The 22,121-nt window shown below is 32.6% G+C and overlaps 1 non-coding gene across 1 annotated transcript; it reads right to left on the bottom strand.

Moving 5' to 3' along the window:
• Positions 1-17,412: 17,412 nt before the first annotated feature.
• Positions 17,413-17,517, bottom strand: LOC148760197 (small nucleolar RNA R71). Its single transcript, XR_016023326.1, has one exon. It is a non-coding gene; the product is annotated as a small nucleolar RNA R71 (small nucleolar RNA).
• Between the last annotated feature and the right edge of the window lie 4,604 nt (positions 17,518-22,121).

Raw genomic sequence — 22,121 nt, forward strand, 5'->3', positions numbered from 1 at the left:
AGCTAATGCTATAACTGCGAGAACAAATATAAAGGTCAATAAGAGTAGACATTGTACCAAGCTTTTATCATCTCCAAGATATATGATGAGAGAATGACTTACACTGATAGACTGTACACTAAAAGGTTGTTAAAGAACCCTTTGACTTTTCTAACAATTGGATGGCCATGATGCATTACTAGATGCCAATCTTTGTCTATGGAATTGATTGAAATTTATATCAATCAATTAAGTCATTAATCAATCCCATTGCCAACATGTTAGGAACCTAATGGGTCACACACAATGATTGCATTTGAATTAAATTGAGAGAGTGCTTATTTAAGTTAGACTTAAATCATATGCTAGGTAATTAACTTCTATAAACTTAATTAAAAGAGTTTAATTAAGTTTTAGGCATAATTACAAATAGTTATAATTATAAGGCCTTGATAGCAAAATATAAAGGAAATTAATTTTAATTTTAATTTTCAAGGACTTAATTAAAAGAGCTTAATTAAGTAATGGACCCAATATTGTAATGTGTTATAATATTGAAGGCTTAATTAAAAAATTAAAGTTATTTTAACCTAACTATATAAGTAACCTTTTAACTATTTTCCTCATGAGAGTTTTTCACAATTGAAGAAAACTTAGTTTTTGCCAGAAAAAGAAAAAAAATGTTTTCTTTCTTTGCTGCCACTTCCTTTGTGTGGAAAAGAAAATTGCTTTTGAAGCAATTTTCAAGAGAGGTTTGGCTAATATTGTGGAAAAGAAGAAAAAGACAATTGTTTCCTCTTTTCTAGCGTAAAGTATAGTTAAAAACTCCCTCGTTTGTTGAAGGTTCATGTGCAATCGTGTGTAATACCATAGGAGGCCAAGCACTTGATTGGCTAGCGTTTTTGCTCTTTATGGTGTTCGCGAGATTGCTCTGGAAATGCCATTTTGATTACGAAATTACTTGGAAAGGTAACTTTCTGAATAATAATTAATTTTGTTCTTTTATGTGTTAAATATCACCAAGGTGATCCATGGGTGGAGGCATGCTTTGATTATTTAGTTTTAAAGTTTTAATTTTCTTTCCGCTGTATAGTTTGAGCATGTCATCCATAGCTGTCACGACCCAAATTCCAGGCCATGACCGGCGCATGGGCCCAATGGACATAGTCCACTAAGCCCAAGCAAGCCTACCGAATTATTCTACTCCTCATTCCATCAAATATTGCTAAGTCACGAATCATAACTTTAAATCAAAATAGTAATAGACATTTCCAACTCGTATTGGCATTACTCATTTAAAATATACATACATCTTCTACAGCATGTGTCTTAATAATTTACATCAAGTTTGTCTATACATCTAAAAAAGAAGACTTGATTTCTAGCGGAGAGACTCGGACGAATGTACAGCTACTGAATGCCGAGACACCTACCAAAAGATGTGTACAAGTCTATAAGGATACCTCGTTCTAGTTACCGGCTGCCTCGTGATCTGAAAACATGAAGTTGAAAATGGTGAGTATAAACCCAGTGAGTGAACAAGAAAGGGAACAAGCATATTGTAAGGAATACTTAATGAAATCATGATGCATTCTTTTTCAAAACAATGCAATTTGTTTCTATTCTTACTAAAAACCCCTCATCAAGCCCTTAATTGATTGATCATTTGAAAATCATGAATCCATACACAATGAACCATTTGAAGAATGAAAGCTTCAATGATACGTAAGCAAGTCAAATATGACAACGAATCTTTGCTGCAGCGGAAAGGCATTCTCGTTGCAGCGTAGCTGCAGCGAGAATGAGTTTTCGTTGCAGCAACGTTGGGATTAAGTTATTAGCTGAATGAGGGTTTCTCAACTGGCCGAGGATTTTTCACTAAACCTTCTTCCTTTAAACTTAACTCATTTAATCCTTAATGTAGGAAGTCCATGCTCTGATATGGTAGTAAAGAAGTGAAAGATAGGAGACCAAAATAGAAGGTTTTTTGCTGTAGCGAGATACTTTCTCGCTGCAGCAAAATTGTAACCCAAAAACAGAAGGTTTCTCTCTGCAGCGAAACTCTTTCTTGCTGTAGCGAAATTCAGCTGATGAAATAGAGAGTTTTTCGCTGCAGCGAGATTCTTTTTTCGCTGCAGCGAGAGGCTACGGTGACTATCTCGCTGTAGCGAGAACCAGTTCTGGTGAAGGTTCTCAAACCCGAGAGTTTCTCGCTGCAGCGAGAATGAATTTCCCTGCAGCGAAAACATAGCAACAAGAGAAAAGTTTCCCCTCACCCAACAAAAATGCCATCTTGCTAAACCAACAAAATCAACATACAGCACATGAAAATTCCCAAAGTGCAATGTATCAAATTTCTCATATATGTCAATCATATATCACATTCATAAGTTTTCATTTCATAAGTCTAGATATGCATAATTACATAGATAAACATCAACATCATCATAAACACACCCGGCTCATGTACATCCCCCCACATCGTGCACATAGCCGGCACCATCGTGTGCATCCCCCCACATTGTGCACAATCAGTGCCATCGTGTACATCCCCCCACATCGTGCATACGGGCACTATCATCATCCATCTCTTACGCCATCATAATCATTGGCATGTGCATCCCCCCACATTGTGCACAATCAGTGCCATCGTGTACATCCCCCCACATCGTGCATACGGGCACTATCATCATCCATCTCTTACGCCATCATAATCACTGGCATGTGCATCCCCCCACATCGTGCACACACACGGTTACAGTCATTATACACAATATCATTCATCATGCACAACAGACACATTTATATATCATTATAATACAATAGTGCATGAATCTATAGCGATCACATATCACTACATAAAACCATTTTGCAAAAGCTTGTTCGCAAGGCATTTGTCTTTATGAAAAACTTGATAATTCATTCAAACGGATGGCAAATACATTATATTTCCCAAAACAAGTTTTGAAGGCAGTCCACTCACCAATTGATTGTAGAGCCTTTAGATGACTCCAATTCCCCTAATTGTCCAAATGAGATTATGGGGCTTCCTTAGAACCTAGGATCACATTAACATAAGTAATAGGTTAATTTACACACTATGAACCTTAAAAGCTATCTCTTAACTAGCTTCCAATTGCCACATTAAATGGTTATCTATGTTCACTATCTTAATCACTAAAAAGTAATGAACATAGTCAACAACAAAATAGCTCATAAATCTCAATTACTAGCCATTTTCTGCAGCTAAAAATTGAGCTTAGTTAATCACTTACCCTAGGACTCCTTTGTAGTCAAATTCTCTCCTAATAGCTTCCAAATAAATGGTGTAATTCCCTCTTTCTCTCTTTAAAATGTCCAACTAATGAGAGAAAGTATGAAAACCAGATTTTTGAAGGGTTTTAAAGTGAGAGGATGAAAGAGCATAAGGGTTTATGGAAAAGTACACCAAAAGCATGAAAATTGGAGCTAGAGAGAAAAAGTTATGGAAGCTTGAAGAAAACTCCCATGGAAGAATTGAAGAAACGTGAGAGAGGAGAAGGGAAGAAGAAGATAGCTACTGGAAATTTCAAGAAGCTGCTGGAATTTCAAGATATTTATAGGCCAATTTTATCCATTCCCTTAAAATTACCAATTTGCCCCTCCACCAATTTACTGATTCTCCTCTAATATTTTATGCAATCTTTTTGCTCTTTTAACACTGGGACAATATCCATAATGGTCTAGACATGTTCGAGTTTATAAAAACTTAAAATTTTAACCTGAGGTGAAACATGACCATTTTGCCCCTATAGTGAAAATCGTTAAAATTTTGGTTTTGTTTCCATTTTACCCCTAATTTCACCATCCATTTATACCTTAGGCCTACTTAGGCCATAATATTGTTTAAAACTTACTTTGGGAGCTTATTAGAGAAAATGACGAAACTACCCTTGGCTCGTATTATTACATCTATGCTTGGTTACAAGCCTATAGAGGTTGGGGTCTCACAATAGGCAAACCCATCAGTGGTATTAGAGCTCTCCTTGGTTCGATTTTAACATATTTTTATGTCTATTGTTGTTAATGCCTTGTTGGAAAGGAATATTAGGTGTTCTGGTTTTGTTCTACATAGAGTAGTAAGTTTTAAAGTTTTACAATTTGTTATATTTATTTTGACTTCTAGATAGAATTTAATTGTAAATTTTAAAATTTATTTGTCATAATATCAATCTCATTTTAATGTCAAAATATTGTGGACTAAAAAATGCTTGAGATGCACAAATTAATTTAGTAAATAAAGATTGGATTTCAAAACATTATGGTGTGATTTAAATGGCAGAATCCCATTCTATCTAGCCATGGTATTGGTTCATTTTCAGCCATAAAAATGACGTTTGAGTGCTTCATAAAATACAGGAAAATTAAGAGATCAATACACATTAGAAATGTTCGAAGATGGGTGATTATGTGTGGCTAATGGTGGAGGTAAAACTACCAAAATGAGGTTGAAACAACAACTATTTGCACCTGTGACAATCATGGTTTTGTTTGGCTTGGCAACCAAGAAAGGCCTAAATTTGTGCAATTAGTTGCATCAATTGGCCAAGCATTTTTTGACGGAAATGTTCCATAAATTATCCAAATTGTTGCCAAGAATTTTAAGGATTTAAATCCCTAGAATTAGGCCTTCATAAAACTGAGTTAATGGAGTCAAAACCATTACTGCCTCCGCAGCAGCAAGCCACGGTTTTGAATTTTTTTGATATTAAAAAATATTTCCTAAAATCCTGGAAAATTACTATGGAATTGTTTCATAAGTTTTCTATCAATAAAAATTTAATTGGGAATTAAATTTCTGATTTTATGCAACCAAATAGCTTTAAAAGAAAAACAAAAGCGAAATTGCCTCATCAGATAAAGATCATGGTTTTGAATTTTTTTGACAGCCAAAAATGTCTCCTAAAATCTTGAAAAAAATATTATGGGATAGTTCCATGAGTATCTATTAGGATAAATTTTATTAGGAATTAAATTCCTAAGTTTTAGTAACAAAGAATTTCAAAAGGTCTCAAAAACTGATTGTGCCACCTACGGATAAAGATCACAATTTTTTAATTTTTTAAATGGCCAAATAACCTCCTAAAATCCTGAAAGTTTATTTTGGAGTATGTCCATGAGTTAGCAATCAGGATAAATTTTATGGGAATTAAATTACTAAAGATACACCACCATAATGCCACATAAGTAGGACATATGTACTACTGTCTGTAGCAAGACACTGTCTAGGTTATGTTAGTGAATTGGCTAAGGATAATTTATGGAATTATTTACATAATTATGTTGCTTTTTTGAAACATTCAATTTAAGGAATATGATTCTTAAAATTGAGGATGTCAAAGATGATGCATTAACATCCACAAATAAAGAAATGTGATTTCTAAAATTATGGAAGTTAAAATATCTTCATTAGCCGATTAAATATTTATGGAATATGTTCCACAAATATTGATAATTTATTTAATAAATTATGGAATGTGATTCCTTAATTTAAGGTTGTCAAAATTTAAATAATTTAAGACAACATTAATTTAGGAATTAGATTCCTAATAGTAATGGGCGTCTAAATATTTATGGACAAATTTTGTTTTGAATTGACTTCTTACAAGAAGATAATTCTTATTTGACATTAAATTTAAAGATTAAATTGTCTAAGATATTTTCTAATAAGATTAGGTAATAATAGACATTCAATCTTTAATTAAATGAGATTAATAATGGGTTGTGTAAAATGTTTAGGAGCACAAATTAAAATTGTTTTAATTTGTAATTTTTAATAAAAATTTATTTCTAATCCTAACAAGATTAGGAATGGATAAATTACTAATTTTGATTACTAATACTTACCATATATGAAAGAGGTTTCCATACATATAAAATCAAATGGTTACCTGAAAATTTAAAATTGGCAAAATTCAAATGTTGAAAATTGCTAATCTTAAATACCTCATATGATTAACAATTTGAATGAGACATGTCTTTAAATTTTATTCATATTGATGAATATATGTGGATGATTATGGACTTAGACTTAGATCCAATATGATTATGCTATGGTTGAATGTATATTCCTAGTATTTTTTGAAATAGGGCCTGTGTGTCCTGTCTTATCTTTTTATCTCAGTTGGTAAAATTCTTTCTTTATCTTACTCCCCTCAAATGTAACTCGAGGTTTTTGCATTCAAATGTAATTAGAATTAGAATAGATTAGTAATTGAATTTTGAAAAAATTAACAATGTAGATCCAAGGCACCAAGGAGGACAAGGAGATTACAAGCCGATTTTGAAGATTTTTATATGCAATCCTCTAGGTTTGACCAAGCTAGTTTCCTTTGATGGCGGAAGGAAATTAATATAGTTAAAGTCCATAATCATCCAAAGTAGTTTTCTTGTGATAGATTCATTTTATGTAATCTAATAAATGCTATGCAATGCAAAGTAGTATGCATGTGATAGATTTATTTTTTGCGATTTAATAAATGCTATGCATGCAATGATAAGACCTTAATAAAATCGAAGATAAAATCCTTCATTATATATTGAGTCACATGCCATGCATGACCAAGTTGCCTTCCACCATATAGCAAGATAACCTGGCTACTCTTTTAATCGGAGACTTGTTGAGCACACTTAAGGTCACACTTTTACAAAAGCATGTTTGAGCTATTTGTGGGTCTTACTCAACTAGTTTTATAAAATTCGGATGCTTGGAAACTTGATTATTATGGAAACTAGAGGCAAAGGCTAGGCGAAACATATAGATATGTTTAGGTAATGTGTTGTCTCCTAGTTGATGTAGGAGTTGTATAAAGATACAATTGGTAAGCTCAGTTACTAACCTAATCCACCTATCATGGTTTGTTGGGCACACTCAAATCATGACTAGATGGATGGGATCCTAGCCCACTAAGAGAATCCTAGTAGAGATCTCTCGAAGTGATATAGAGGGTTATCATCTTGCAGAAAATAGTGGGAGAGCTATTTAAAATTTTAAAACCTTGTTCTAAATAGTTTATGCATGATATTTACTTATTGCATTATATTATCTATTTAGGCATAATTTATATGCATGGCTAATAATTTGTCACCGCGTAGCATCTTGGATGTAAATAAACTCATTGACCAAATCTTCCTCAATTGGTTTCAGAACCTCAAGATTGTCCTGACATAAGAGAAGAAATCTTATGTCCTTAACACTTCTATTCCGTCAGTCCTTACTAATGATGCTAATGCTCAACGTAAAAAAGATGACGATGAGCAAGTAGCATGCGTGATGCTAGCCAGTATGATCCCTGAGTTCCAAAAGCAGCATGAGCACATGGATGCCCAATCCATGATTCTTCACCTTAAAGAATTGTGCGATAAATAGGGGCACACTAAGAGATATGAGATCTCTAAGGAACTATTTCAATGCAAGATGGCAAAAAGCAGTTCTGTTAGACCCCATGTGCTGAAGATGATTGTATTCATTGAGAGACTCAAACAATTAGGACTAGCGATGAAACACGAGCTAAGTATAGACTTAATTTTACAATTTTTTCCCGATAGCTTCAGTCAGTTCGTGTTGAACTTCCATATGAATCGATTGGAAGCTACTCTTCCCGAACTTCTAAATATGTTGGACATTGTAGAGAGGTCCATTAAGAAAGATAAGGGATCATTACTTCTTGTTTCTTCATCAAAGGCTCATATGAAGCAACAAAGGAAGAAAGCCCAAAAGGCAAAGAAAGTAAAATCCCAAAATGAGAAGCCACTAAAGTTGAAGGGAGGTGCCAAAACAACAATGAGAAGGATATTTTCCATCATTGTGGCAAACTTGGGCATTGGAGAAGGAATTGTAAGGAGTACTTAGCTATTGTGAGCAAGAAAAAAAAGCTTATTAAAGTTTCTAATTCAAGTACCATTGGCTAAATAATTCTACTTTATATATTAAAGGTATATGATACCTCAAAGTTGGTTCTCATATGTTTGACATATTGCAGGGATCAAAGATAAAAATGAGTAAGATCTTGGCCAAGGAGGTGACCACACGGATGCACTAACTAAAGCATTAAATGGACTAACTAAAGCATTAAATACTACATTAGATGGTTACACCTCTATTTATCTCGACATGTTGGATAATTTATTAGGATGTTTTTGAAACATTAATTATGTTATTGCCATGGGAATGGCTGGTGAAACATTTGTCTTTAGTATTTGGATGTAAAAGCTTATATGTTTCAAGTTTGGATTATTATTTGGAATAATTATGCCCATATTTAATTATCCATGCTTCATGTTTATCCTTGCAATGATATTTGATGAATTATGAATATTTTCAATTGATCAAAAGGCTGAATATTGATTCATATAAAATGGAACTTTCTTAAGAACAAAACATAGAGATGAATGTTTAAGAAAGAAAGCAACTTCATACTGCGATATGATTTAGTCCATATCTTTCCAACATATAAGCCCATTATGATATTCCAAACCAATATGATTCCATGCATACGTTGAGATGTATATATATGTGTAACATCATGAAATATTTAAAAAAGTTAAAATATTACTCTCACAAAGGATCTTGGATTTAGTGGGAGCATGATGACACTAAGAAAGGAGTTTCTTTAGTATTACATGGTTATATTGGAATCTAACTCTTAAGAGTTTGCATAGAGATGCATAATCATATTATGAGATGTATTATTCTTATGAGATGAATCTACTAAATATGCTTTTAGTATAAGTTATACACTTTGTTTTATTAAATGGATCCAAAAGGTTGGATTTAATAGAATGTACAAATGTACTTATCTCATACACATGAGGAGGTTAATAGAAGTGAATACAATTATTTAGTGATACAATTACATGAGATGCAATGTGTATACAAAGAAAGTGCCTAAATTTAAAAAGGGGAAGATGGCATAATGAAAAGTGAAAAATGCATACGATACATACAACATAGTTTAGTTGGAATGTTCCAAAGAAAGAAAGAGGATTATGTACATGTATATAATTAAAGTCATATACATCTTATTAAAAAGGGCTCTAATAGGAAAATATTTAGATTGTTAGTCCATGGAACTAATAAAGGGTTCTGAACATTGTTAATGTAACAATGGAGCCATACTAGTAGAACCTGGGTCTCATTGGATCTATATATAATAATATGACATGATGTGATGCATGGACATCATGAAGATATATAAACACGACTAACCACATTGAAGGGCATAAGTGAGTCTACATGGAGACATGATTGCTAGATGGATTGAATCCATATACGATGCGGTAGTAATTGGCTTTGTGCTAGTCGGAGATGTTAGGATGAGCCGTGTAGCCAATTGCGATTGGTTAAGGCTTGATTACAATCATGCAACAATATCATTCATGTTGAATGATTAGAGGTTTTCCTTCATTAATAAGACATCAATTATAATGAGTTATAAGTCTAATTGGATGAATTCCATGTGATTAATATGCCTTACAAAGGAATTGTAATAGGTTACAGTTATGAGATCTTTACACATCAAAGCGTAATCTTAAAATGCTCCCGGTCAATGTATCATTGAGACTAAACATCAATGATGCTTAGAGACTGATATATTCTATGTTCCTTACTTTGGAAGTAAGCAATTGATCTCATAGATTGAAGTATAGAGACACTGGGAACTAGAATATAAGTGCTTGCCTATGAGAGCAAGTTCACTGAACATGACCCGCCATGAGAAGTACATTTGGTAATGCACTCCAATGACTATGCAACACTTCTCATGTGCCAGTCATGTAAATACTCCTTAGACTTGAGACACGAGTTTGTCTTATATGTGGAGTGTTATGCCTTAATTTCATCTCTACAAGTGCCAAACTAAGGAAGCTAAAACATGATGCTTTATGGTATAGTATGAAGCATGTAAAGGCAAATGAGTGGTCAAGATAGGAATCATCACCTCAAGTGTTTTAGAGGAAATAGCCTATTAGTTCTTGGTTAAGATTAGCTAATTGAAGTCCTTGGCCAAGGCAACATGGAGATTATGAAAAGGTTTCATAAATCTCTATAAAACTAAAGTTAAAACTACAGGAATAAATATAAAGGTCAATAAGAGTAGACATTGCACCAAGCTCTTGTCATCTCTAAGAAATATGATGAGAGAATGAATTATACTGATAGACTGTACATTAAAAGTCTGTCAAAGAACCCTTTGACTCTTCTAACAATTAAGTGGCCATGATGTATTGCTAGATGGCAATCTTGCTCTATAGAATTGATTATAAATTAATTGATTAAAATTTATATTAATTAATTAAGTCATTAATCAATTCCATTGCCAACATGTTAAAAATCAAATGGTCACACACAATGATTGCATTTGAATTAAATTGGGAGAGTGATGATTTAAGTTGGACTTAAATCACATGCTAGGTAATTAACTTTTATAAACTTAATTAAAAAAGTTTAATTAAGTTTTAGGCATAATTATAAATAGTTATAATTATAAGGCCTTGATTGCAAAATATAAAGGAAATTAATTTTGATTTTAATTTCCAAAAATTTAATTAAAAGAGTTTAATTAATTAATGGGCCCAATATGATAATGTATTATATTATTGAGGGTTAATTGCAAAATTGAAGTTATTTTAACCTAACTATATAAGTCACCTTTTAACTATTTTCCTCATGAGAGTTTTTCACAATTGAAAAAAACCTAGTTTTTGTAAAAACAAAAATGTTTTCTCTCTTTTCCACCACTCCTTTTGTGTGAAAGAGAAAATTGCTTTTGAAGTAATTTCCAAGAGAGGTTCGACTAGGATTGTTAAAAAGAAGAAAAAGGCAATTGTTGTTCTCTTTGCTATCACTTAGTATAGTTAAAAACTCCTTACTTTTTTGAAGATTTGTGTGCAACTGTCTGTACTACTATTAGAGGCCAAACACTTGATTGGCAATGGTTTTTGCTCCTTCTGGTGCTCACGGAATTGCTTTGGGAAGTGCCATTATGATTACCAAATTACTTAGCAAGGTATCTTTCTGAATAATAATTAATTTTGTTCTTTTATGTGTTAAATATCACCAAGGTGATCCATGAGTGGAGGCTGTTTTGGTTGTTTAGTTCTAAAGTTTTAATTTTCTTTCCGTTGCGTATTTTAAGCATGTCATCCATAGCCAAACGCATCACTAAATCTCTTCATTTTCAGCTTCATTAAACTTTTTAGGTTTTACTTGTGATATAAATGCTACATATTCTCAAGCTTCCCTCAGTCCTTTTCTAGTTTTAACACCATCCGAAGGATCTTCAATGATACTTTCAGCTCATACTCTGTTTTTGTTTTCACTACAATCTTTTAAAATATTCTCACTACTCTTCTCTAAAGAGTGAATTTTCACTTGAAAACTAATTCACTCCCCATTTTAGTTACTTTGCTTTGAGCCCATTTCATCTAACAAATGGTATCAAAGTAGGTTCTCAAGTTTGCAAGTTTAACAACCTTTGAGAGATCCTAAGGCTAAGCTTATCGCATCAAAGATAGCATCTTCAGGTTTTATCAAGAAAAGCCAATCCATGATGAGATCATCCCTATTTAAAGTTGAGAACTATCCATTTTGAAAGATCAAGTTTGAAAATTTCATTCAATCTATGGATTTAGATTTATGCGGTAATATTGTTGAAGGACCTCATATTCCTAGTAAATTTGTGGATGATAAAAGAGTTATAAAAATAAGAGCTGGATGGGATGACAAAGACAAAAAGTTGATTTTACTAAATCAAAAAGCTGTTACTATTATCTTATGTGCTCTTAGTGAGAATGAGTTTAATAGGGTAGCAATGTGCACTTGAGCAAAAGAAATTTGGGACACATTAGAAAATTGCTATAAAAGCACAAGTCAAGTGAAAAGTCGAAGGTCAATATCTTGACTATTGATTATGAACTTTCAAAATGAAAGATGGAAATACTATAAAAGAAATGTATGTTATTAAGACTATACAAAGACTGAAAGCTTTAGGGAGAGAGCTTCCAAATGAACAATTGGTGAAGAAAGTCCTTCATTGTTTACCTAAGTCTTAAAGACCTAAGGTAACAACCATAGAAGAAGCTGATAATTATATTTCATAGAGTTATTTGGTGTCATTTTGTTCTTAAAAGCTAGCATAGTTCTTGAGTTTAGGCTAGAATTAAGTTACTTTTGGTGACTTTTCTAATTAGTTTATTTTTAGTGATTTATTTTATTTTATGCTATTTCTATGTTTATTTGCTTTATTTTAGTTATTACTTATTAGTTTTAATGTTTTTGTAGGATTCTATGGAATAAGGCTTCAATTTGGTAAAGAAAAATGTCTAAAGGCCTAAAGATTTGTTCATACATGTTGTAGTATTTCAAGCATAACTTCCACTCTAGATGTCAAAATGATGAGATTCCTAAGCCAATGGGAAGCTAAGAGATAGGGCTACAACTTTCATGAAGACCACTTTGCCCAATTTTGCTTTGAAGTTAGAGAAAATTTCATTGGAATTGATAGAGTGTAATAGACTATGCATGAAGACTTGAACTAGGCCAGCACCACAGCATCGAAGGTTAATGTCGTGACATCGAAAGCTCAACTCTAAAAATGTTAGTCTAGACGGAAAAAAGGTTATGGTTTGGTGCATGGTTTAATGGGTTTTAACACTTTTTTTAAGCCCTTATGAGAAGATAATTAGGTTAGGTTAAGATAGTAATATTTAAATAGAGTTTTAAGAGAAGTTGGACACACATCAAGAGATTTGAGAAGAAAGCATGAAAGTGGAAGATTGAAGATCAATGTTGGCAATCTTTGGTTTCTTGTTTCTTATGTTTTTTTTATTCTCATAACTTTGGATGAAAAAAAGCTTTAGATGTTTTTATTTATTATTGCAATTATGAGTAGTTAATTTCTTTTCTCTAGGATTGGATTTGAACTCATATGCAGTTTAATTTTTTTAATCTCTTTCTAATTTATTTTTAATGGAATTGGATTGTTTATTTCAATTTGTTTTTAATGCTTTTAGTTTATTAGCTACCAATTAAATTGACTTGGAAACTTAAACATTGTAAAACCCAACCCTATAAATACATGTCATGACATACATGCACTGAGTAGCATGTTATTATGCTAGGAAAGCACATAAGAAAAGACGAAACCCGATATCGTACCTAACGGTACACTTGAGTTGATTTAACCTCGAACTAGTTTAAATAGGAATTATAGGATGAAATTTAATATTTTATAGTCCATGAATGACTAAAAATGATTGTTCGGAGTTCGAGGGTTTATTTGGGGTAAAATTAGAAATTTTGATATTTAAGGGCAAAATCGTCATTTTGCCACCTAAGATAATAATTTGATCATGGAGTGAAATTTTTGACCAAGATTAACTATTTGGAGTATAATTTAATGATAGGAAGTGAAAAAGTTTAATTCTGGTGATTTTTGGAGTGTAGGGGCAAAATCGTAATTTTGCCACCCACGGACAAAATTTGAGATTTTGAGAGAATTTAGATCAAATTTGACAAATTGGAGAATGGTATGAGTATAAGGGGTGAAAAATATGTCTATGGGCAATTTTTCAATTTTTGGGGCAAAAATGTAATTTTTGACTTTTACGGGGGCAAAAGTGTAAATTGCAAAAATTACTCCACCGAGACTTTGGATGAGTCTGAGAATTTTATCTAAGCTATGAATATATGAGACAAGTGTATGGTGAAAATTTGGAAACAAATGGATGAAATTTTAAAAATGGGCCAATGGGAAAGTGACACATGGCATTTTTTTAATGAAATAATATTATTTTAATGAAAAGTCAGCCATTTAAACCCAAATTTTGAGTGCTGGCCGGCCATAAGGAAGAAAAACAGAGGAAATAGAGAGGAAAGGAAGAAGAAAAGAAAAACCAAAGAGAAACAAGAAAATTCAAAGAGAAATTCGCGGTTTTCGACCGTTTACGCTTCTAACGGTAAGATTTTTCGATTTTAGCTTGATTCCTACCTTTCCTATGCCTTTATTTCCATTTAGCATGCTTGAGGAGAGAGATCAAAAAGTGATATCAAGGGCTGGACGAAATTCTAGGAGAGAGAAATTGAAATTTTTAGGTTTTGATTTTTAGTTAAATTGATGGTTTTAGTTAGTTAAATGTGTTTAGAAATTAAATTGGGCAATAAATCATTAAATTTTCACAATACCCACTCTTGGCTGGATGCTCAATGCTGTACAATGATGATGAATTGATTTTATTCTAAGGGAAATGAAGAGAAAAGGATGAAAAACGATTAAACGTGATAGAAAAACAAAGTAGAAAATTTACCGAGTTAATGTCCCATTTTTGGCCGAATTTTCCAAGGAAGGGAGTGAGCTGAATTTTGTTGTTTTTAGAAGGTTATTGGCTGATATTTAATGGTTAGAAATGTTGGAGAGAGAATGGGATGATTTAGAGCTAAAATGGAGCGCGTTAGCAATTTATCGGGCAAAGTGCCAAAAATAGGTTAATACCGCATTTAAGTCGTTTTAGGCTATTGCATTTCATACCATGCATTAGTATAGGATTTAAGTTAATTATATAGTGATTTAGCATCAATGTGATGAATTGTGTAAATTTTTGTAATGTGTCTAGGAGGAGAGCCTTCCAGAAAAGGCAAAGAAGTCGTACCCGACGAGTAGTGATCGGGGCGCTTAGAAAGCTTTTAGTTTGTACAAACGGTGAGTAAACTTATTATTATTGTAAATTATCTAGAGTTTATTTTAAATGCCCTTTATGTATTTTATGAAATGAGAACGAGATTAAAACGAGATTTTTGATGTTTTAGGAATAAATGTGACAAATAAAAATATATTGTATTGATTATGAAATTGAGTAATTGGAGGCTACAAATTGACTTGAAAAATATATATTTTCCTAGGAATGGCTTATGCGAAATGAGTATATGTGGCTATATTTTGTGAATGCATTGGGAAATTTATGTAAGTTGTTTTACTATGCAGGCTGGATAAATAAATAAAAGCCACGTTATACTGTCGAAATTTTATTAAAATTGGTGGGTTAGTCACTGCAGTGACGGGTTTCCGTGGACTGCCTATTAGAGGGGCACGGTAAACCCAGTTATATAGTTACTCCGATTGTAGAGGCGAGGAGGGTAACTCCTGGGGTAGTATTAGAGTTCACTTCACGTCGAACCCCCACGTGAATGTGTAACTCGGCCAACGCCAAGGAACGGCTGGTTTTAAAAATAAAAATGTGTTTCACGTGTGAATATTTTAACACCCTTGGCGGACTCGGTTAGATACCTCGGCCAAGGTATCCCCGAGGATTAGTTTTGGCTTGAGCCTTATTTTAATAAAAGACATAAGCCTTAACAATTGTTTTGGTAAATTACAAATATTTTGTGGTTTAAGAAATAAATTGAAAACCTTATGAAATGGGTTGAAATTTGTTGTTTAAACTTGCCTCCATTTTACTCGCCTTTAGATATTTATGATAATGTCTGTTTACTCATTGGGATTGCAAAATCTCACCCAACTCCTTTCCACCCATTTCAGGTTCAGTATAGACTGTAGATAGCTGATCTCATCGAGGACTACTATTGGATCTGCATTTTCCAAACCGTAGGTTCACAGTCCTCTTTACTTTTGTTTATTCGGGGGCCCCCTGGTTATTGTAAATTAAATTAAATATTTTGGCTTACTGTATTTCAGTATGTATAAATTTATTTAGCTTTTACGCTATAAAAATTATTCACGTATAACTTTATAAATATTGTTTTATAAGAAAATAGAATATTTCCCTTAATATTTCTTTTATTTTCTTATTTTATTCAAATAATCGTAATTTCGTTTTAAATGAAGATTTTAGACTTTTAAACTCATTTTGAATATGAATTATGTATTTTGTACTTGTATATTACGTTTTAGCCAGTTTTGAAATTTTTGAGAAAAAAATGACCAAAATACCCCTATGTGGCGAAAATTTTATTTTGATTGTTTTTGATCTAAAATAGTATATATTCTCTAAAGACTCGATATCTAACAATGATTGCTCACAAGAAAGGAAAGAAACTGATATGTAAGCCTTGCGGGGTTCCGGTTGGCATTCCGGATAATGAGTGTCAATCGGGACGTCGCGGCGATTGTCATGGGCCTGAGGGAGGTTCCGGGTCGTGACAAACATAACTTGGAAAAGGGAGTTTAGCGTAGGCTAAGATTGGAATAGCATATGATCATATTTATATGCTTGGATGAATAAATTGATTTATGTATAGGATAGAAATATACCTATATGCTGTATGTAGTCAAGATTAGAGCTTGAATTTAATGAGTCTGTTTTAATTTCAATTCACATTGGAATATAGTGTTTTGGTTAAAATAGATATTTTTATAAGAACCTAGGAAGAGCCTTATAAATAATTGAGGATTTTAGGCTAGCAATTCAACCAATTGAAATAAGTTAAGAGAGAGAGGTAAGATTTGGATGAAGTGTGAGGGATATTATAATCTTAGGCTTATTTAAACTTATTTGTCTCTATTTATTATTGTTGTGATTCTTAGTTTAATTTATTGTGATTTAGTTTTATTTAATTTTTAGTTTAATTAATTATTTGATTTTGACTATTTGAGAAGACTAAATTGTTATAATTTCAGTACTTAACAAAATTTTAAATGAATTCTTTGTGGGATCGACACTCTACTTGCCATTACATTATCTGTTCGATACGTATACTTACATCAGTAGAAATTTAGACAACAAGTTTTTGGCGTCATTGCTAGGAATTGGTTTCTAGAATTTTTTGTAATATTAATACGAAGTAAAGTTAGTTTTACTTCAAACTTTATTTTTCATGTTTTCAGGTATCTTTGTTTGTTGCATGCAAAGGAAAAGAAACTCGAATATTTTTCCTTTCGATCTAGAGATAGAAAGAACTTTTAGAAAACTTTGAAAGGAAAATTTTGCAAGTTACATCTCTAAATTAAATAATGGTTGAAGATATAGCAATGTTAATAATGGCAATAATGCCGTTAATTAGATTCCTAAAGATAACAAGTCCTTGCGAGATTATGTTGTTCCTCTCTTACAAGGCTTGCATCAAAGCATCAGAAGACCTTTCATTAAGACGAACAATTTTAAAATCAAGCTTGCTTACATTCAGATGATTTCGTCTTCAGTTCAATTTGGTGGATTACCTAGTGATGATCCTAACTCTCATCTAGTGAATTTCCTAGAAATTTATAACATTCTCATGTACAATGGGGTAGATGATGATGCTATCAAATTGAGACTTTTCCATTTTAATTAAGGGATAAGGTAAAGATTTGGCTAAGGTCACTTTCAGGGGGCTTTATCACCACGTGGGATGACTTGGCTTAAGAATTTTTGGCTAAATTCTTTCCACTAGCTAATATTGCAAAGATGAGGAATGATATAATTGCTTTTACACAATTTGATGGTGAATCCTTGTATGAAGCTTAAGAGATTTAAGGATTTACTTAGAAGATGTCTGCACCATGGGCTTCCAAAATGGTTGCAAGTTCAAACATTCTACAATGGGTTGATGAGTTCAATAAGAGCTGCAATTGATGTTGCAACTAGTGGGGCATTAATGAGCTGATGAGGCTTACAATTTGTTGGAAGAAATGGCATCTAATAATTACCAATGGCCATAAGAAAAATCTGGTCTTAGAAGAGCTATTGGTATATATGGCACTACTAGAAATCTTGGCAACTATGGTGGGAAAATTTTTTGTCACTATTTTCTATCATAGATAATGACTTATAGTGATAGAATTGTGACAGTTTTGTGAAAGAATTAATGATAATTTGTTTCTAGGACTTTGTGACAAATTTAGTGATGGATTTGTGACAGAATTGTGATGGTATTATAATTTTGTCACTAAATCCGTTACAATTCATCTAGGCAGGAAAATTTTTTGTTGATGCCAAAATTAGTGACAAAATCTTACAATAGAAATTGTTACAATATTAGAATTCCTTGTTTAGTGACAAAATTAGTGAAAAAGTTTAATTTGGGTAGCTCGAGTGAATAACACATGACCAATTTAAGTATAGTTACAAATTAATGTGATAGAATAATCTATCACAAGGATTAGTTCAATTTAATATTATATTTTTGCGACAAAAATAGTAATGGATTTGTGACATAATTTAAAGGGAAAAATAGGTGCCTTGCTAAATTAAAAATAAAATTGGTCATCATAAATCTGTCACTGAAAATCTCTCACAAAGGTTATTTTCAATTTTATTTATATAGTTAAACAAAAACTTACATACTTTCATCTATCACAAACACTGCCGTTTTGAGACCTCCCAAACCCTAGTATTTAAACCTTATTTCCTCTTTCTCTTGCATAATTTTTCTCAAGCTTTTCTCTCTCTACCCACAACACCTTTCTTTCTGGAAACCTAACCCAAAAACCCTAACCTCTATTGTTCTCTCCCCAACTATAACTGCTACCGTTAAACTACCACAACCTCTATTTCCCACTAGCAAACTTCCTTTTTTTCTCTCTTTTCTTTTATCATGAAATGTCACGTCCAAAGAAGAACCAAAAAACAAAGAACCAACTCTTTTCTCCGTCTTTCCATCTCATCAAACCCTAAATACTTAGCTAGCGTTGTCTTTCCTTTTGTAATTTCTTGTATTTTTTTGAAAAATTTAATTTGCTTCACAAATCCAAGATCAGAGCTTAAAAGGATTTGAGTTTTGACCCCTAAAACTACATTTTTTTTTAGGATGAGAAATTATTAAAACAGGGTAATTTAGAAATGGATGCTAATTCATGGAGTTCTCATCTTTCTTCAGCTTCTTGAAAACTCTATTATATAGAGTTGTTTTGACACATTTTGGGAGATTAAGTAGCTAGATGTTTGAGATTTTAGGTTCTGATTTTCGCGTTTTAGGTATTTTTCTAGTTTAAGTTTGATTACATGTTGAGTAGTTAATTTAAGTTATTTTAGTTTAATTTTATGTTATTTTGTTTTAAATTACTTAAAGAGTAGTTATTGTTGGTTTCTCTTATTGCTTTTGTAGGAAATTTGATGAAAATCCATTCAAGTATGATGATGGCTTTATTCGCATATGTTGCGGTAATTTAACCATATCTCTCTCTACAGAAGTCCAGATAAGGTGTTTCTTGAACCACCAGAATTCTAAGAGGAAGCGCTACAATGTTTATGTTTTTTACTTTGTCCAGTTCTGATCGGATCAAGGTAAAAATATTTGTTTAATTCAAAACATTATAGTAGTATGCATGGACTGAACATGTTGCAGTATTTGGAGCATATCTTTCACTCCAAAAGTCCAATTGATATGATTCTTAAGCCATTGGAAAGTTAACAGATAGGGATAAAATTTTATGCTAATCACTTCACCTAGTTCAGATCCTACCGAGGTGAAAATCATGTTGGAAGATACTGGACTATTGTAGTTTTTCAAAAGGTAGCATGTGGAGGAAGGACGCTGCCTTGAGTTACTCAAGACTACAGCGCTAAGGAAGCCAAGGCCGTAGCACTGAGGAGAGTAAGGTTGCAGCGTTGGTGAAAGAAAGGGTACCACACAAGTTTTGGAGGCTAGAGTGTCGTGGCACAACTGTAGCGAAAGGGGTAGCGTTGCAGCGTCAATAAATTAAGGCCACGGTGACTGATGATTTTCTAAAAATAAAAATTTGACGAAATTTTGGAAATTAGGTTATTTAGAGCCTATTTAAGGGATCTTTTTTAGAGGTTTTAGAGGGGAGGTAGCAAACAACTATTTTGGAGAAAAGGAGCCAAGAACAAAGCAAGAAAACAAAAGAATTTGAGAGAGAATTAAGATTGCAAAGCCTTAACAATTAGTTTCTTTCTTTATTTTTGTGTTTCTCTTTTTTTTTTTTGACTTGGATTTATGGCTAAATTTCTTTGGATATTGTTTTTATTAGATATTATGAGCTAAACTATTTTCTAAGATTGTTGTGGATTTCAACATGTAGTCTGAATATTAGTTTCTTTCTTATTTATTATGAACAGGTATAGTTTTGCTTATTCAAATATGTTCTTAATGCTTTCGATGTATGGCCAATAGTTAACTAATTTGTGAATCTAATTGAGACTCGACAAAGAGATTTTAGATTAGACTAAGGTTTTAATAGTGTATGTTCATGTCACTTAGGTGATCTAATTCGTGATTCGAGTAGACATACGCCAATTGCCATGCATAGCCAAATTAGAACACTAGCTTAATGAACCTTATTTAATTAATTCCTATAGACATATAGTGACTCCATCAAGTTAAGTGTCACGACCCGGAACTCCCCTCGAGCCCGTGACAACCGTCGTGGTGCCTCGATGGGCACTCATCTCTCGGAATGCCAATTGAAACCCCACAAGGCTTAATATCAGTTTCTCATTTCCTCCGGTGAGTAACCATTGCCAAATTTTATGTTCTAAAGGATTTTGAGCTATTTCCAACTTAAAACTGATAAAATAAAAATTTTTGTCTCATAGGGGTATTTTGGTCATTTTTCACTGAAATTTTCGAAACTAGTTAATAAACAAGTACCAATCGCATAATTCACAATTAAAAATAAGTTTAGGCATCTAAAACTTTTATTCAAAATGAAATTATAATTATTTGAATATAATAAGAAGATAAAACGAAATATTCAATAAAATATTTTATTCTCTTATAAACAGAAATTTTGGAGTTATGCGTAAATACTTTTTGTAACGTAAAAACAAAATAAATTCATTCATACTGTAGCACAACAAACTATTAAATTTACAATATCAAGTGGGCCTGTAATAACTAGAAGTAAAGAAGCTATGAACCTATAGTTTGAAAGATGCAATCCAATGGAAATCCCCGATGCAACGAACTATCTACAGACTACTCTGATCCTGAAATGGGTGGAAATGAGGGTGGTGAGATTATAAAATCCTAGTGAGTAAACAAACACCATTTAAATCAACTAAAGCCGAGTAAAAGGAGACAATTAAAATATCCCATCATTTTAAGTATTTCACAATTTGAAAATTCATCCCAACCCATGCAAACGGTTGTATTTCATTTAATTTCTCATTAGGGCTTACGACTTTCATAAGCAGTTAGCTCATGCCATCAAATATACTCGATGACACCTTGATCAGAGGCGTACACTCGAGCTTGCCAAGGCTGTTAAAATTTTGTATACTCATAAAACATATTTTTAATTTAAAAAACATAACCATTCCTTGGCGTTAGCGGAGTTCATCATCACGAGGTGGTTCGGCGTGACGTGAACTCTATCCATACCTCAGGAGATACCTTACGCACCTCTCCGATCGAGGTACATATATATATATATATATTCGGATTCCGTGCCCCTCTAATAGGCTGGTCCACAGAATCCGCCTACTGCGGCAAGCTAAACCCACCATACAATAAAATTTAATAACATGATATGGTAATTATTGTAATTCACAGCCTTTCAAGGCTAAATACATATTTCATACATTTCAACACAAATATCAATTCAACCATTCATGCAAATATTGTCGTAAGCCATTTGATTTCAAATCATTAATTTACAATGTAACAAGTGGTCTCCAATTACTTTATTTTTCAAAATCATTATTCGATTTCAAGACAATTTATAAAATCCTTTCATGTAAATACATATTGTTTGTAAAACACAAAGATTTACCATTTAAACTCCTTTTCATAAAATTTCACCAAAATCAATTAAAAACATACTTTAGATAATAAAAATGATGGTAAGGTTACTCACAAATGTCTAGAGTGGGGATTTTCAAAATACTCAGACTACTGGTCCTCGGATGCAATTCCCTTGCCTTTATCGGAGGACTCACCACCTTGACACAGTACAAAATCGAGAAATTCACCACATTGGTACTAAATTGAAATTAAACTAATTTACACTACTAATGCATGATATGGAATGCAAAAGGTCTAAATTTTGCCTAAACACCGTATTGACCTATTTCGGTCTTTTACCCGATAAATTGAAATACGCATCCAATTTAACTCCAATTGATCCTATTTCCTTTTCTAATGCTTCAAATCACCAATGCCCATCCAAATAACCCAAAAATCAGCAAAGCCACATTCATATTCCTTCTTG

Source organism: Theobroma cacao, unplaced genomic scaffold (assembly GCF_053813885.1).
Source record: "Theobroma cacao isolate CCN51 unplaced genomic scaffold, ASM5381388v1 tig012, whole genome shotgun sequence".
In the NCBI taxonomy this organism is placed as follows: Eukaryota; Viridiplantae; Streptophyta; class Magnoliopsida; order Malvales; family Malvaceae; genus Theobroma; species Theobroma cacao.